Below are 17,779 nucleotides of genomic sequence, written 5' to 3'. Positions count from 1 at the left end.
CAAACTTGACATACCAAGGATTGGTGAGTTCAATCGATCTATGCTCTAACACAACCTAATATGTACCAGAATATTACATAAACCAAATTCCAACAAGAACAAGTCTTGTAATCTCTATTTCAAGATACAAATTCACAAGAACAAGTCTTCTAGGTTTTGTGCAGTTTTAATTAAAAATTGTCTAGGTTGTTTATCTAATCACTTGCTTTTACTTTAATTATATCAAATAAAAATATAATGCAGAAGTAAAAAGTAAAGCAAGACACAAAGAATTTTGTTAACGAAGAAAACTGCACTGGCAAAAAAAAAACCAACATGGGCCTCGTCTAGATTTGAATACTAAACTATAATAAGCTGCTACGTACACTAGCCTTTTATCATACATCGAACTATAATGTAGTTGAGACCGAATTCACCCTTCAAGCAATTCAGCTTCAGTCGTGTTCTTTACATCTATTAAACCCAGATCTACGCAATTGATTCCCTTAGCTGACGTCCTTTATAGCCTAAGAGTTGCTTCATCCTAAGTGAAGAATTTTGATTTCAATATTTCTCTAACAGATAATCCTATATGATTTCCCTCTTTGAGATTTGTTTGCAATAGACAACTCTAGTAAACCTCACAAATCTGGAACACATACAGTCAGTTAGTTGAGAATCATGGATTCTTAACCACCTCTCAAAAACAATCGTTAACTGATCAATTAAGAATAGTTTTCAGATATTTATCTTGAGAAATCACAAAGTCTGAGACGAAGAGAACTTTGCGATTTCTATCTATCTTGTTCCTGAAAGAGATTACTAAAAACAAGATCATGATACAAAGAACTATCAAGGTAAAGATAATCGGATCGGGCTTCACGAATCCCTAAGTGAAGTCTTTCAGTCGTAGACCTAATTATGTTTCTCAAAGAGGAATCTAGGTCAATAGAGGACGACTCTAGCAATCAACTAGGACACAAAACTGTCAGAGATTGAATTTCCCAGTTGAATGAGTCTCTCTATTTATAGATTTTCAAGACTGGGGGTTGTTTAGAATTAAGCTAAGATAACTTAAACAATTTCTTTGTTTAGATGAAACTCTAGTTAGGGTTTTAAGTAAGCATGTGATAAACTTGTCTTAAAATCACAGAGAAGAATAAAAACTAACGTTCGGGTTCTGGAACCTTGTATAATGGTAGTTCTTGGTGAATATGTGATAGACACATTTTTGTTTCTAAGTTGTCCTCAATTTTCTCTATGTTGGTACTCGATTTTGTACTTATTTTGGTGTTTTATGTATGTGTAGGTGTTTTCGGAGAAATAAACTCTTATGAAAAAAGTTACTCGAAAGTGGTATTAGAATCCCCGGTGAAAAGTACTATAGGCACCCCGAAGGAGTGTTAGAGGCCCCCCAGAAATGTGTTGGAGACACCGCAGAAAAAGCTCTCAGGGTCCCAAAAGTGTTAAAAGCACCCACTGAACTACTAAGGGCACCCCGGTTCAGTTGTTATTCGCACCCCGGTCTCGGATAAGGGCACTCCACCTTCTTCTTCATTTTTGGCGGGAAAACTTTGCAGACATACAGGCAGATTTTGACTCGAGATTTGAAGGTGTTTTAGAGAGACTCAATGGCTGAAACTTTTTGAGATGATTTGATAGTGCATAACAGAGTTATTACGGGCAATTTAATCGCTGAAATTTGGCTGGATATTGTTTCCCAACAAAACAGGAGAGGCTAGTTTTCTCGGGTTTTCTGGGAAAGTTTGGGCAGAGATTTACTTGGAGATTTTCATTGGAAAGGCTTTGTTTGGGCCTGTGATGATGAAACAGGTCTGGTAAATCCTTTGGTTTCGAGAAAATAACAAAATTTACGTGGATTTAACAAAACAGAGAAGAATATTCTCCTGCGAGATTTTCTCAAGATTTTGTGCTATTCTTGGTTGATTTGGGCGTGGCTGAGTGTGTTTGACAACATCAGAGATGAGGAAGAAGCATGCTGGGAGTGTGCTGGCAGAAAATCAATGCGTGAAAAGGAAAGAAATGAAAGATATTATTGTCGAGATTAATTCTCTTTACTGTCGAGTTATGCGAGATCTTTTGGAGTTATGAGGAGTAATCCTTGGTCCTGACGAGTATATATAGAGTACTGGTGGAGCAGAAAAGCGGACGGAGAGTTTGGGCCAGAACATAGAGTTGCAGAATGAAGAAAAATCAAGTTGCAGTAATCTTTCTGCTGCTGCTGTTTTGAAGAAAGCACGAAGAACATAAAGCTTCCAAAGCCTGTCGTTAAAAACCGTGGTTTATTCTCGGTTTTGCAACAGTCTTTGCAGCGATATATCAACAGTGACTACAACACTTTTCTCATATCGTATATTGTAACAACGTTTTGCAACAATTTATAAGCGTTGCAAATACCCGATTTTCATCATTTTCTCTCTATTTCATCTTTGTAAACAATTTTTGAGCATGAATCAATATTTTGAGCAAGTTATGTGGTAAAATTTATTTAAATTAATTTATGCAATTCTTTTATGATTATTTGCGCCGAATGAAAATTGAGTGAATAATTTCTATTAATTAGTTGTGTTTTCTATTGATGAAGTATGCTTAGTTTAGTGCTTTTGATACTTCATGCTTGCGATTAACAATTGATGTTTTGAAAATCTAGGATGGGCAATAATTTAGAATCACAATTTCTTTTTATTGGAGCTATATTGTCTAGAATTGCATGATAAAAATTATTATTGAACCACATATGTATTGATGAACGGTGGAATCCTTAGCCTCAATACTCTCAATCATTTTTCACGTTAACTTTAATTTTCTTTATTTTCTTTGCTTTAAAAATTAAGTCTAAAAATCAAAATCTCTACAAGTCTTGAACGAACTATTACTACAACATCATTGAAAATAACCATCAATATATATGCCTTTCGAACATGTAAGCAATATTGTGTTCATTTTAAACACTTAAGACTTGAATCATGATCCACATACATGTTTTAGTGATCAATGATATCTTAGAGGTGTTTATGGGAGTCATAAAAATGCCAAACACATTTATAAAAATAGTCTTTGAGCATTTACTAATACGTACTTGGACAGTTTGTGAAATAGTTCGTGAACCGTTAGCGAGTTCGTGAATTCAGGGCGTTACGGTTCGTGAACCGTGCTGCCATTCCCGAACTCAGATAGCTACGGATCGTGAACCATTGGCTATTTCACATGTTCGGATCACCATGGGGATCTCGACTTTGGTTCGTGAACCTACCTATATTCCCGAATTTCAGATATCCATGGTTTTCGAAATGGTTCGCCAACCTATCCTGAGTCCAGATTTCAATAATTATGAATCTGATGCACTCTATTTTTGATATTGTAACATTCTCATTTGCCATAGATATAAAATATCATTGTTTGAGAAATTTTCAAATGATCCATATGACACAAAAGTAGTTCTTGAATAATAAATTGTTTTGAACTAAGATTGCGAAGGACCAATAAACATCCATTGCTTAAATCATATTTTGAGATGTATAACAAGACAAACTTGGCTCAAAATTTCTTATTTGCAATATTAAGTCTACCAGAAGTCATACAACATAGTCTCATAAAGATAAAATGGTAATGCATGTAAGCAAACAGAATAGTCTAGCCTTCACATAAATCTTTGTTGATGAAGTTCTCCTAATGTATTTGTTGATCTTCAGTCTTCGAGGGTTATTCAGTGATGTCTGATACTCAACTACCAACCCCCCTATACCTAGTCCGAGACATGACTTTAGTAGAATAAAAATCAAGATATAGTTTTGTACATCTAACATTGACAAAAAGCTTGAGATAACAAAACTTGCGAATTTGACTGAGCAGTGCTCGCAGTTCTCGCTCTCCAGCATCACTAAATTCAATTTGCGGTTCACTTGCTTCATTACTTGTTTTTCTATTTTGATTTCGGCTGAGAATTAGATAAGGAATGAAACTGATTTTTTACTTTGATTAGATTAGATAATTATTGATTTTTGATTAAGTTACGTAATATTTGATTAGCAGAAAGGGCATTTATCTTATCTAAACCAAAGGTAACTTAGTCTTTCACTCAAGACTAGTGTTAGAGCATAGCTCGGTCGACCTCGCATGCGTTGCTATCTCAAGCATGTTTGTCAATGTTAATGATCAAAAATATGAGTCTTGATTTCTAGCCTACATAGCTAAGTCTCGGACTAGGATAGAAAAGTGTAGTTGAGCTCAAGGACTTCATGGCGATTCATCATACAACGACGAAGATCTATTCAAGGAACCGTGGAACTTCATCAACAAAAAGGTATGTGGAGACTTGAACTTATCTATCACTCAAAAGTCTATCTCTTCTATCTCCTACTTCTTATGAGACAAAAGTCGTATGCTATATAGACTGGATCATACACATTTGATATTTCGAGCCGAGTATATCTCGCCTATCTATATCTCGAAATCATGTGTTGCTAAAGCGTTTCGCTTTGATCAAGTTTATCTTCACCTAGTGACGAAAGTCATGAAAAGTTTCAATTACTTTGAGAATTGCTCTGACGCGAACCGGTCTGTGAATAACGGCTATATAACGTCCTCTGAGAATGTCTCAATGATTGGAATTAGAGTTTAAATTAGATAACCATGTATTCCTTAATCCAAGTTTTCGAACTTTGTTGATTGAGAGAAACCGGAGGAATTAGCTTTGCCAAGTCCGCGAACCCAGTCCGCGAACTCAGTCCGCGAACTGACGGAAGTTCTTGTACCGAGAATTTCTGCTGGGATTTTCCAAAAACTCGTTTGCGTGTAAGTTCCCGAACTTAGTCCGCGAACCTAGTCCGGGAACTGGCGAAAGTCTCTTTGCCGAGATTTTCTGCTGAGTTTGGAAAACTCCACCGGTTGTCTTAAGTCCGCGAACTTGTTTGTGAGCTTAAGTGGTTATGATCTAAAGATGCGCTCTGAACATGAAACCTAAATTACTAAGGAATGCTTTATGCAAACCGCGGCTATAAAGTTCATGAGCCGATTCAATCGAATCGAATCATATTTGTTTCAATTGTGTCTTGTGTAGTTACATAAGATCTCATATCAATTGAACAACTCTTTAACTAGTTCATTTGAGTCAATTAAACTAGTTATGGTGAAGAAGAACAAGGTTAATATGAAATGCTCATATGGTTAACCTTTTGGGTTACTATGTTGAACCAACATACACGTACACGTTTGGGCATGGTTTTCACAAACCCAGTAAAAGTCTACCCAAGTGTGTGTGACAAGCTAAGTTTTCGATCTAATGGTTGAGAAATATTAGCTTGAATCTAAGTCAGGTTTTCATCTAACGGTGAATATAGATTGCTTTGTAACTAAGGCAAAACCCTGTTTTGAAGGCTATATAAAGGAGACATCTAGCATTGTGCAAAACTAATCCCCACACGTCTATGTGATACTAGTGTGTTCGCTAGAGTCGATTATCCTTTAACCTTTGGTTTTCTTCTCTAAAACCAGGTTAACGACTTAAAGACTTCATTGGGATTGTGAAGCCAGATCGATACTACTTTTATCGTAGTTGTGTGATCTGATCTTGCATCTTCTATCATACGAGTACAATTTTTGATTTTCTTTAGATCGTGAGAGGTCTCCGATAGGCAAGATAAAGAAGTCACAAACATCTTCGTCTCACTGTTTGTGATTCCTCGACAAACCTCCTGTGTAGTCAGGAAGGATTGTAGAGAGGTGATTGATTAATATAGGCTGTTCTTCGGGAATATAAGACCGTATTATCAATTGGTTCCTGTTCACCTTGATTTCATATCTTTAGATGGAACACAACCTAGAGTTTATCTATGGGAGACAGATTTATCCTTTGATAGACTTTTCTGTGTAAGACAGATTTGTTTATTATCAAGTCTGCGATTTTGGGTTGCAGCAACTCTTGGTTGTGGGTGAGATCAGCTAAGGGAATCAAGTGCGCAGTATCCTGCTGAGATCAGAGGCGTAGGAGTACAACTGTACCTTGGATCGGTGGGAGACTGATTAGGGTTCAACTATAGTCCAGTCCGAAGTTAGCTTGGAGTAGGCTAGTGTCTGTAGCGGCTTAATACAGTGTGTATTCAATCTGGACTAGGTCCCGGGGTTTTTCTGCATTTGCGGTTTCCTCGTTAACAAAATTTCTGGTGTCTGTGTTATTTCATTTTCCGCATTATATTATTTATCTTTATAATTGAAATAATACAGGTTGTGCGTTTGTGATCATCAATTGGAAATCCGACCTTTGATTGTTGATTGATATTGATTGATCCTTGTAAATTGGTCTTTGGTACCGTCCAAGTATTCCTTGTGTTTGATTAGGACTCGCTGATTTCTATTAGCTTGAGTAATATCAAAAACAAGAGAGAAATATTAACTCCTTGAGATACTTTTATCTAGATTGAGTCTGACTGTCTAGTTGATTCTCTAGCAAAGTATTTCGGAGTTAGTCCATACAGATTGCTAAGCGAAATATTGGGTGGTGTTGTTAGACCCCCGTTTTTTCAACTATGACATCCCTTATAAAACCATCCTAGCTAGGCAAATCATTTTGTATGCCTCGGAAAGCTTTCAAGAAAAGACTACTGTACTCGATGCAAAGCTTTGGACATGTAAATTTGTAGGTACAATAGTAATTTTTTTTGGGAAATTTTGGTGCCTATAAAATGGTATGCCTTTGCGTTTGGTGCCCAACTTTGTCCAAATTTGAGTTAGGTGCCTAGTGGATACGGGTCAAACAGTTGACTTAACGGCTGACTAGTTGACCATCCATAATTAGATTTATATTTTAGGTTAATAATTAATCATTTAACGCTACTGACGGTCGTTTGAGATAATGGTTAGAACCACCGTAATTGAACCATCACTACCAGTCTACCACCATTAAACCACCACCGTTACCATTAAGAAGAAGCATCAAAATCTAGATCAACCTATCCATCTTGCTTATAACAATTTTGAATCCATCTTGCTTATAATAATTCAAACATGAAGTACAGATTTCATGAAAAATTTCAGAAATTTCAAATAACCTGAAGTCTGAAAAATCAAAAATAACTCAAACTACAATTAGAAATGTTTACGATCGATCAAATATGATCTTAAGCAAATGAGAATTATAGAAATTAAGTGTTCATCGTCGTAGTCATGACTCAAGCCTCCTCTCTGTAAACGCTTCTAACTACTCCTCTTTAAGAGTTTTCATAATACATTCATGAATCACCTCTTCTTTTCCCTTGACATGAGTCGCCTCTTCTAACTACTACAAATCAGGGTTGCTTACAAAACAAAATCAAACCTAAAATCAGAAATCATCCAAAATTAGACCCATTTTTGGTATTATCTCGAAGCCTTCATCAAAATCAGTTCATAATGGTGGATGTACTTTTTGGAGATTGCTTCTGTTGGATTTGGATTCCACAAGTTAGTAAACAGATATGGGTGTTAAGATTAGAGAAAAAGAAGAGTGTGAGAGAGAGATGGAAACTTTGAGTTTCAGAGAATAGTAGAGGAGGAGAGATGATACCATCCGGGCAAAGTTAGTAAATAAAATGAAAATAAGAATTTAGCAGGTCATTTTGCATTTTTAACTGTTTATTGGATGGTCAAGATGGTCAAAATTTTTTTTTATTGACTGGGTACCAAACTCAAAGTTGGACAAAATTGGACACCAAATGCAAAGGTGTACCATTTTGTAGGCACCAACCTCAAAATTTCCCTTTTTTTTTTTGTTTTTAAATATTTTGACGCAACAAAAGTTAACGTATGTACCCGGCGATATGCGAGTTCCGAGTACCAACCATAAGTTAAAAGACACAAATCTTCTGTAAGGTGAGATGCTAAAACTCTCTCCAAACTCACAAAACCTTTAAACTTGATTATCTCAGTCGATCTGTTAAACCCTAGTGAATCAACTTTCTTGTTTATGGCGCCTATACCTCTCTTCTTTTAGGGTTTCTTAATTATGTTGTTGTTTTCTTCTAGATTTTGATCACATCGAAGTTACTTTCTCTGCAATTGATTTTTTTTTTCTTTCAATTATGTGATTTATTTCTGGTTTTTTATTTCCTTTCGATTATTAGATTTAAACAACACTTGTACATTGTTGTTGTTAGAATTTTGTTATTCCTTAACGGCACTTGAGCCATCAATGATGGACAAAAACCTTGTAATCATCCTTGCACTTTGAATTTCATAGTGAAGAAAACTAATGGGGAACTATGAGTCTGAGATGCTTCTTTACTTTCTCTTTTTGGCATTGTGATTTTTGTATGAAAAGGATTTTATTTTTTTTCAATCTGAAAGTTTTTTGGTGTCAGCAGGTTTCAGGATCAGTGATGTTCAAATACTGCGTTATCTTCCTGAAAAAATTCCTCCAATGAGGAATTTTCTTAGACTACAAAATGCCTACTGAGGTCCTCCTAAAACAGTTTTTTTTTTTGCTTTTGGTTTGATTTCATGATTTTGTTTAGGGTTCCCTTAATTTATGAGTACTCCATTTGGAGTTTGGCTGATTTTGAATGTGTTTATTTTGTTGTTTCTCTTAATTATAAGTTGTCTAACAACTTTGCATGGATTTGAGTATGAAGATAGGTATTGTCGCCCCAGTCTTACATGCATCAATGGTGCAACATGGTGATTTACTTCAATTTCTGATTTAAATAATTACATAAGGATATTATCTAGACTTGATTATTTCAGTTTCATATCTAGACTTTAACTCAAGGTATTATGTACTAGCCCACATGTTTTAGAAAGAAGTTTAGAAAACCATATCATTCGTTTTTTTCAATTTCATCAAGAACATTGTTGGTACTGACCCCATACGCATTTTTTGTTTTCTGACCCCTTAGGGTTTAATCCTGTGGATTTGAATGAAAAATTGATACTCAATATAGAGGTTTTGAGAAATGAAGGTTCTTAGTTAACCAACCATGGTCAGTGTTCGATTAGCACTGGTAAATTCGCGGAGAGATCGCAGAAGATATTAAGTATGGGTTTTGATCCTCAATCAAGTATTGTCAGGTTCTTAGTTAACCAGCCATGCTCCTCTTCCTTACTTTGGACTGCCATATTCCCTAATGAAGTGAGCTAAAGAATCTGATAACCACATACGTAATTGTCTTGGTGTGTCTTTACTTTACTTAAACCTTGCTGTCTATGACATATCAAAAGACACGTATTAGGCAGATAAGTGCAAACGAGCTTAATGCCACAGTAAGTATTAGGAGTCCTTTATTCAGTTAGTGGCATGAAATGTGCAGTAGATTTCTGAATTTACAACATTTATTACATAGCCTTTACTTGGTCCTTTTGTGAATTCCTGCTTCTCCTTGGCATGTTAGGTGTCTGTGTGTACCTGTCACGTGCCTCATACATGTTGACATGAAAAGAATACATTGTGTAGGTAGTAATTTTCTAGTGTCTAACAACTCTGGGTGTAATGGATGACAGAATCTTGGCTGTAGAATAAAAGGAAGTACAATTCAGGAAAGATACTTGTGGTTTGTTGTTCGGTTTTAAGAAATTTAGTATAATGTGTTCGCAATGGAAATAATCAAAATGGGACCTAGGTGCTTGTTTGAGTACTTACCTGGGAAGCTCATATGCTTGTTTTTCATCTAGGTGAATCGCGGAGGAAATTTGCAGCTTCACTTAGAACCAAATTGGATCATTCTCTGTGGTACATGTTTGATCCATGAATCTGTAGTTGCTTGATGCGTAGCTCCCCTTCTGTTTGTTGTATTCATGAATAACTTTAAATAGATACCTGCTAGGGCTACTTATCCATCTTTAATAGGTAACCTGCTACTTATGTTTGTTGTATCCATGAATTTGTAGTTGGTCGATACGGTGCCTATGCCTCTCTTCTTTGAGGGTTTAAAGCAAATTGGTAACCTATTTTGTTATTGTTTACGGAGTTTTTTTTTTTTTTTTTTTTTTTTTTTTTTTTTTTTTTTTTTTTTTTTTTTTTTTTTTTTTGCTTTCAGTTTTCTGGTGTATCTTTTTCTTCCAATGTTTTATTTTTTCTTCCGATTATTAGATCTACACAACACTTGTACATTGTACATTGCTGTTGTTGAATCTTGTCATTCCTCAAGGAAGGAGTGTTAGACAGACAGCATCAATGATGGACAAAAACCTTGTAACCATCCTTGCACTTTGAATTTTCATAGTGAAGAAAACTAATGGGGAAAAATGAGTCTGAGATGCTTTTTTGCTTTCTTTTTGGCCTTGAGTTTTTTGTATGAAAAGGAATTTTTTTTTTCAATCTGTATACTTTTTAGTGTTATCAGGATCAATGATGTTTAAATACTGCGTTATCTTCCTGAAAAAATTTCTCCAAGCGAGGAATTTTGTTAGATGACAAAATGCCTACTGAGGTCCTTCTTCCAAAAACAGTTTTTTGCTTTTGGTTTGATTTCATGATTTTATTTAGAGTTTCCTTAATTTTTGAGTACTCTGTTTGGCGTTTGGCTGATTTTGAATTTGTCTATTTGTTGTAATTGTAAGTTGCCAAATAACTTTGTATGGTTGTCACCCCAGTCTTACATGCATCAATGGTGCAAGATGGTGATTGACTTCAATTTCTGATTCAAATAATTACATAAGGATATTGTCAAGACTTGGTTAATGGAATTTCAAATCTAGACTTGAAATTGTAAGGTATTATCTACTAGCGCACACATTCTAGAATGAAGTTTAGAAAGCCATATCATTCGCTTTCTTGGTTTTATCAAGAACATTGTTGGTACTGACCAATACACATCTTTGTTTTCCAGCGCACTTAGGGTTTAATCCTGTAGATTTGAATGAAAGATTGATATACAGGTATTGAGAACCACATTGGATCATATGCTTGTTTCAACTTGGTGAATCATGGAGGAAATTGGCAGCTTAACTTAGAACCACATTGGATCATTCTCTGTGGTACATGTTGATCCATGAAGGATGGAGCCTTGAAGAAACCCAAAATGCCTAAGTAGGTTTTGAAGAAGTCAAGCAAAAAAGTGGAGGAAGTGCAAAGTAGCGTGGCGACCAAGTATGATTTAGAAGCTCCTGAGCTGTTGCAGGTATATCAAGTTCAGTATTTTGGTTCAGTTAGAATTTACAATTTAGATTACATAGCCTTTACCCGTCCCTTCTGTTTATTTCTGTTTTTCCTTGCAATGTTAGTTGTATGTATGCTTGTTTTATTCTCTCCCAATTGAAAATTATGTGTGCACCAGTGACTCGCGTCATACAGTTGACAAGAAGAAAAATACATAGTGTAGTTAGTAGTTTTCTGGTGTTTAGCAACTTTGATTATTTAGTACATGTGTACAGGATGACCAAATTTCGGTTGTAAATCAAAAAGAATACAATTTAGGAAAGCTATCTGTAGTTTGTTGTTCAGTTTAAGATATTTGTTTCTGTGCGTTAGCTGCAATCAAGCTCTTCTTGTATTTGCAATGGCAAGAACCAAGAATGGGACCTAGTAATTGCAATGGGTGTTTGTTTGAATACTTGTGTCTTTTTTTGCTGGAAAGCTGTCATGCTTGTTTCCATTTGGTAAATTTGTGGTGGAAATTGGCATTACTCAAAACTACGTTAAGCATTCTCTGTGGTGCAGGTTTCGATCATGGATTTGTAGTTGCTGGATGCTTAGCTATTATGTTCCCATTCATGGATAATTTTAATAGATAACCCGCTCCTTATCCATGCTTATTCTTCTGTGTCACATGAATGAGGGTTGTGGACCGCTCAGTTCTGATGTGGACTCCTTCCATTTCAGAGACTCTTGTTTGCTGATTAGTCTGACTATGGCATCCATCGTACAAATGATTAAGAGTTCTAATAAGTTTTGTTGTATCAGAAGTTGAATGTTCTCTATACCAGAAAGAGTTTCGAGCGAATGCTAGATAACTGCGATATCTTAATTACTTAATCAAACATATTTTTCTATTACTTTCTTAAATTAGGGTGTACTCTCCTTTTTTGCTTTCTTTTTGGCCTTGTGAAACAGAACTTTTCAATCTGTAAACTTTTTAGTGTTATCACTTATCAGGATCAGTGATGTTTAAATACTGTGTTATCTTCCTGAAAAATTCCTCCAATGAGGATTTTTGTTAGATGACAAAATGCCTACTGAGGTCCTTCCTAAAACAGTTTTTGGGTTTGGTTCGATTTCATGATTTTAATTCGACTTTCCTTAATTATGAATGTGTTCTACTTTGTTTTTTCACTTAAATATAAGCTACCAAACAATTTCGTATGGATTTGAATATGATGATAGGTATTAACGCCCCAGTCTTACATGCATCAACGGTGCGAAATATTTAATCTCTTGTGGATTAATAACCAGGCTTCTAATGGGCACTTCACAGAGGACTCACAAAGTAAAGAAGTAATATTTGTCCGGAGGTAATTTACAACAGGTGAGTTCAGACTTTTGAGAAGGATTTTTGAGAAGGATAAATGTAGTTTTGATTGTTAGTTGAATACTTTTGGTAGACGATGATTGGTAATCTGATCAAACTGTTGAACATATAAAACAATACCGGTGTATTGTGCTACCTGATGTAATTTGTAATTGTTGCATAATCTATAGCAATTACGTAGTTACAATTTGTTTGTGAGTTTGTGATAACTGCAAAATCTTTGTATTGCAGGTCTTGAAGTGTTTGGGTGTGATAAACGTGAACCAGGAAACTCCATATGGTGACATTGTTAATGGCAGCAGCTCCACGGATTTTAGCAAATCTATAGTCAGTGATAGGATATGAAAGAGACTATTAACATGCTGAAGAAATTGTAGACAAAGATCCTCAAGATGAAGAAGCCCATGCAATTGCAACCACCATGCAGAAAATGAAATAGCTTACTTAGTTCTCAGTACAGTTGCAGTCCTTGAGGTCATTTGAGTTTAACCATTTAGTTGGTAGATGAATGGGAATGAGATTGGTAGATGTCACCAAACTTTTGTAGAGTATGGCTTTACAAACAAGTTAGGAGGGCACATAGGAAAACAGAATACAACAAAGACTTTTGTTTTTCGATGTCATTTCTAGTATCCGAACTCACGACAAAAAACAACCAACCTAACTAGAGATGCCTTTATCCTCTTGTAAGTAACATTAAAGTAAATCAAGATGGTGAAAAAGATACCATTAGTGTGAATGAAGTTGCATTGTGATTAGACTCCATTGCCCAAAACACACCCATAAAAAATGAATGGAACCATCAAAGTCCGTTCCTAATTAGGCAATGTTGGTGAACAATACATACTACATCTTCTAGGAAACTCCTTTCTCAAAACTGCTTTTAGCTGGTGCTGATTTATTTAGCGCCAGTGCAGTAGTCATTTTCTTGTAGAAGCCCATCCCTGCTGAAAACCAGTTGACACCCTACTCCATTAACTGGTAGGTTTCATCACTCCATTATTGCGGTAAATTCTTTAATGCATATTTTCAAGTTACTGGTAAAATGTGAGAAAAGGTCATGGCAGTAAATGTTAGTTTATAATGCCAGTGAAAAAAACTCATTTATTGAACCCTGAACCAGAGTTGACATACCCATGGCACTCACGCTAGCTGGTGAAAAATCAAAATCAAGTTTTTGACAAGGCAAAGCTGGGTCCCACCCACTGGACCAACTAAGAACCTTATTTATGCTAAAATCATTACTTGTAGGGTCACTCACCCTATATGAGTCTTGAGAGTTCTCTTTGCGGTTTGCGCCCTCTTGAGTGCTTTTTCCATTCTAGTCAGGTAGCTAGTGCCCAGTGAGTAAACTTGAAACTCTCTAGTTATCTGACGCAACATGCCATTCCTAGTAAAATACACACATGGGTTCTCTCTGTTAGAGAATGAGTGTAAGTGTGCAGTTTGAGTGTGTGTGAGTAGTAACCGGCAGGTGTTAGTCGGTAAAGTAGGTAACCGGTTATCAGTTGTATTCACTGTCTTTAAGTATCTGTTATTCTCTCTTTCTGAGTCTGTAATGAAAACACCTGAAGAACTATCAATAACACTTTCAGAGAGAATTGTCTAGCGACATTCTTCTCTTAATATGGTATCAGATACTGTTTTCAAACCCTAATTCAATACCTATATCAATTTCACAGATCAACAATGGTTGAAATCAACAAACATATTCCTCTTACATTCAAACCTCCTTCAAAATTAACATCGACAAATGATACACTTTGGAAATCACAAATTGTTCCTCTTCATCGTAGTTACAATCTTTTCCGATTTGTTGATGGATCTTATCAGTGTCCCGTTAAATACTTTCGCAAAACATCTGCTGCTGGTGAAGCTCTTCTTACAGCTCCCAATTTTGTCGATCCTGATCTTGAGAATGATTTTATACGAAATCCTGACTACAATTACTGGGTAAATCAAGATCAAGCTATACTCTCCTGGTTGTTTAGTGCTTGCACAGAAGAATCTCACACACAGGTAATTGATTGCACCTTCTCTCATGAAATCTGGACTCATTTGGAGCATAATTTCAATTCATCTACAAAGTCTAGATTGATGCAACTAAAAACTGATTTAGTTCATCTAAACAAAAATAGTGATTCTATGCTTGTTTACTTCAACAAAGACCGATCTATTTCACACCAATTAGCACAAATAGGAAGAGCAATTACTGATGAGGATCTAGTTTTTCATATTTTACAAGGTTTACCACCAGAATTCAATTCTTTCAAAACCTCTATTAATACACAACAATTAAAAACCGAAAACCTCATAACTTCATCTGAGCTACTAGGATTATTACTCTCTGAGGAAGCTCGTGTGAATTTTGATTCCAAAGTAGATCTAACAACCGCCTCAGCCAATGTATCTACTCAACAATCACAATTTCCGACCAATTTTCCATCCTTTGATCCTCACTACTCCAATTTCAACAATTCACCTACTGCTTATTACCAACACTATTCACATCCTACAAATTATCCACCTCCCAATTCAGCTCCATGGAATAACTCTTACAGAGGCTCAGCACCTAGAGGTGGATATCGTGGTGGATATAATGGTGGCAACAGATATAATGGTGGTTATAGAGGTGGATATAGAGGTGGTAGATTTGATAATGGAGGTTGCTCTAACAGATTTGCATCAGGAGGCAGATCATATACCAACAACAACTTCTTTCCTCCTGGTTCACATTTTCAGACCAATACTGCAACACCATGTCAAATTTGTAAGAAAGATGGACATCTAGCACCTGAGTGCAGATATAGATACACTGATAACTCAATGGTTCATGCCTACAACACCAGTTATGATTCCTATGAAGATGATTATGAAGATTACTGGTGTCCAGAACCTGAAGCATTTGCTGTTTATGATGACACCAATTCCTCTGCTAGATCTTCATGGGTACCTGATTCTGGAGCTACACATCATGTTACTTCTGATCTCTCTAATCTCAATCTTCACTCAGAATATCAAGGACATGATCAAGTAAAAGTTGGCAATGGCTCAGTTTTGAATATTACTCATGTTGGTTCTTCTACTTTACACCTTAATGATGTGCAATTTACCCTCTCCAATGTGCTTCATGTGCCATCTATTACTCGAAATCTTATTTCTGTGCATCAATTTACCAAGGAGAATAACTGTTACTTTGAATTTCATCCTGCTATATTCTATGTGAAGGATTTGGTCACTCACAAGGTTATCCTCAGTGTTCCTGTTAAAGATGGCTTATATCATTTGGAATTCAGTGCAAGCCAACTCAAACAAGCCTTTTATGCAACTACTTCAGCTAGCTGGCATAACAAGTTAGGGCATCCTGCTTACAAAACCTTGAAGCATGTTTTATCCTCAGTTGATGTGATTATTGATAGACATTTATCTACTCAAATTTGTTCTGCTTGTGAAACTGCTAAAAGTCATGCTTTACCTTATCCTTCTAGTACAAATAAAGTGTGTGGCCCTTTGGACCTTATTTGAGTTGCTTTACCTGTATGGGTATCTCCCATTTTCTCCATCAATGGTTACAAGTATTATGTTTCATTTGTTGATTCTTATAGCAGGTTTACTTGGCTTTATCCACTAGCTTACAAGTCAGAAGTTCTTTCTACATTCATTAAATTTAAATCCTATGTAGAGAATCTCTTGAGTAGGAAGATAAAACTTGTTCAATCTTACTGGGGAGTAGAATATAGAAATGTGTCTACCTATTTGGATACTTGTGGCATAGGTCATAGAGTTTCATGTCCTCATGATCATGCTCAAAATGGCACAGATGAGAGAAAACACAGGCACATAGTAGAAACATGCTTAGCTTTACTCTCACATGCTACTCTTCCTATCTCTTACTGGAGCTATGCCTTTGAAACAACCAATTTCTTAATCAACAGACTGCCATCCTCAACATTACACCAATTATCACCCTTAGAAACTCTGTTTCATATCAAACCTGATTATCAATTTCTTCACACCTTTGGTTGTGCATGCTATCCATGTCTCAGGCCTTTCGATCACCATAAATTAGAACCTAGATCAGTCAAATGCATCTTTTTGGGGTACAGTCATATGCACAAAGGCTACAGATGTCTTAATCCTCTTACAAACAAAATCATTATCTCAAGAGATGTAAGATTTGCAGAAACAGAATTTCCTTATTCAACATTATTTCAAGCCCCTGCATCTGACAATAGTTCTTCTCATCTATTGAATTCCATGCCAACTGCTGTTACTTCTGCTGCAATTTCCAATGAAGTTGATCTTTCTCTGTCTGACAGTAATGATACTTCTACATCTCCTGCTCTACCACAGTCATCATCAGTTAATGATTCTGTCAAAATCCCTACTATCAATGACCACTCAATGACTACTAGAGGCAAGAAATGAGTTTTTAAACCAAAAATTTACAACTCTGAAGTACAAACAGTTTGTGAGGATATTACAGTTCCAACATGTTACTCTGAAGCTTGTAAGGATCTAAGATGGAGAGCTGCAATGGATGAAGAAATTAATGAACTTTTGCAGAATGACACTTGGAAGTTGGTATTAGCAAGTGCAGGTGATAATATTATTGGATGCAAATGTATATTCAGAATCAAAAGGCATGCTGATGGCACAATTGAAAGATTTAAAGCTAGACTAGTGGCAAAGGGCTATAATCAGGTTGAAGGCATTGACTATCAGGACACATTTAGTCCTGTTATCAAACCAACTACTGTAAGGATGATTCATTCTCATTTCTCTTTACAAGGTATGACAGATCAGACAGCTTGATGTCAAAAATGCCTTTTTGCATGGCAATCTGACAGAAGAGGTTTTCATGGTTCAGCCTCCTGGATACACTGACAAACTGCTGCCTCATCATGTTTGTAAATTGCAGAAGTCCCTATATGGGCTCAAACAGGCTCTCAGATCTTGGTTTGAAAGGCTCAGTCAATTCTTAATACAATGTGGTTTTCAGTCTTCTAAGACAGACACTTCACTATTCTTCAAGGTTACATCTGCTGCAGCCATCTATGTACTGATATATATTGATGACATTTTGGTAACTGGCAATAATCATGTGGCTGTTGAGAAATTACTAGAAGATCTGGGAAGAGAATTTTCCATTAAAGATTTGGGTGAACTTCATTTCTTCTTGGGCATTCAGGCTTCTAAGAACAATGAAGGTATTCTTTTGTCTCAGGAGCAATATATTTCCAATCTTTTACATAAGACTAAAATATCCTTTGCTCATCCATTGTCCACTCCCATTGCACCTACCAAGTGCACCAGTCCATCTCTATTGTTTGAATATCCAGCTC

General features: G+C 36.0%; 1 long non-coding RNA gene and 4 other non-coding genes across 6 annotated transcripts; all 5 read left to right on the top strand.

Annotated features, from left to right (window-relative positions):
- Positions 1-8,154: 8,154 nt before the first annotated feature.
- On the top strand, positions 8,155-8,251 carry LOC113331671. Its single transcript, XR_003351112.1, has one exon. It is a non-coding gene; the product is annotated as a small nucleolar RNA snoR26 (small nucleolar RNA).
- A 342-nt stretch (positions 8,252-8,593) lies between these two features.
- Positions 8,594-8,673, top strand: LOC113331649. Its single transcript, XR_003351097.1, has one exon. It is a non-coding gene; the product is annotated as a small nucleolar RNA U31b (small nucleolar RNA).
- Positions 8,674-10,023: 1,350 nt separating this feature from the next.
- LOC113331228 lies at positions 10,024-13,173 on the top strand. 2 transcript variants are annotated; one of them, XR_003350816.1, is made up of 3 exons: positions 10,024-11,087; positions 12,359-12,431; positions 12,666-13,173. It is a non-coding gene; the product is annotated as an uncharacterized LOC113331228 (long non-coding RNA). The 2 variants fall into 2 exon arrangements; XR_003350815.1 differs by having other exon boundaries at positions 12,290-12,431.
- On the top strand, positions 10,133-10,229 carry LOC113331667. Its single transcript, XR_003351109.1, has one exon. It is a non-coding gene; the product is annotated as a small nucleolar RNA snoR26 (small nucleolar RNA).
- LOC113331657 lies at positions 10,533-10,611 on the top strand. The gene has a single exon (XR_003351100.1). It is a non-coding gene; the product is annotated as a small nucleolar RNA U31b (small nucleolar RNA).
- Positions 13,174-17,779: the final 4,606 nt, after the last annotated feature.

The sequence above is a fragment of the Papaver somniferum genome, unplaced genomic scaffold (assembly GCF_003573695.1).
Source record: "Papaver somniferum cultivar HN1 unplaced genomic scaffold, ASM357369v1 unplaced-scaffold_125, whole genome shotgun sequence".
In the NCBI taxonomy this organism is placed as follows: domain Eukaryota; kingdom Viridiplantae; phylum Streptophyta; class Magnoliopsida; order Ranunculales; family Papaveraceae; genus Papaver; species Papaver somniferum.
The sequence above is the reverse complement of the archived record's forward strand: the minus strand, read 5'-3'. Positions and strand labels throughout refer to the sequence as shown.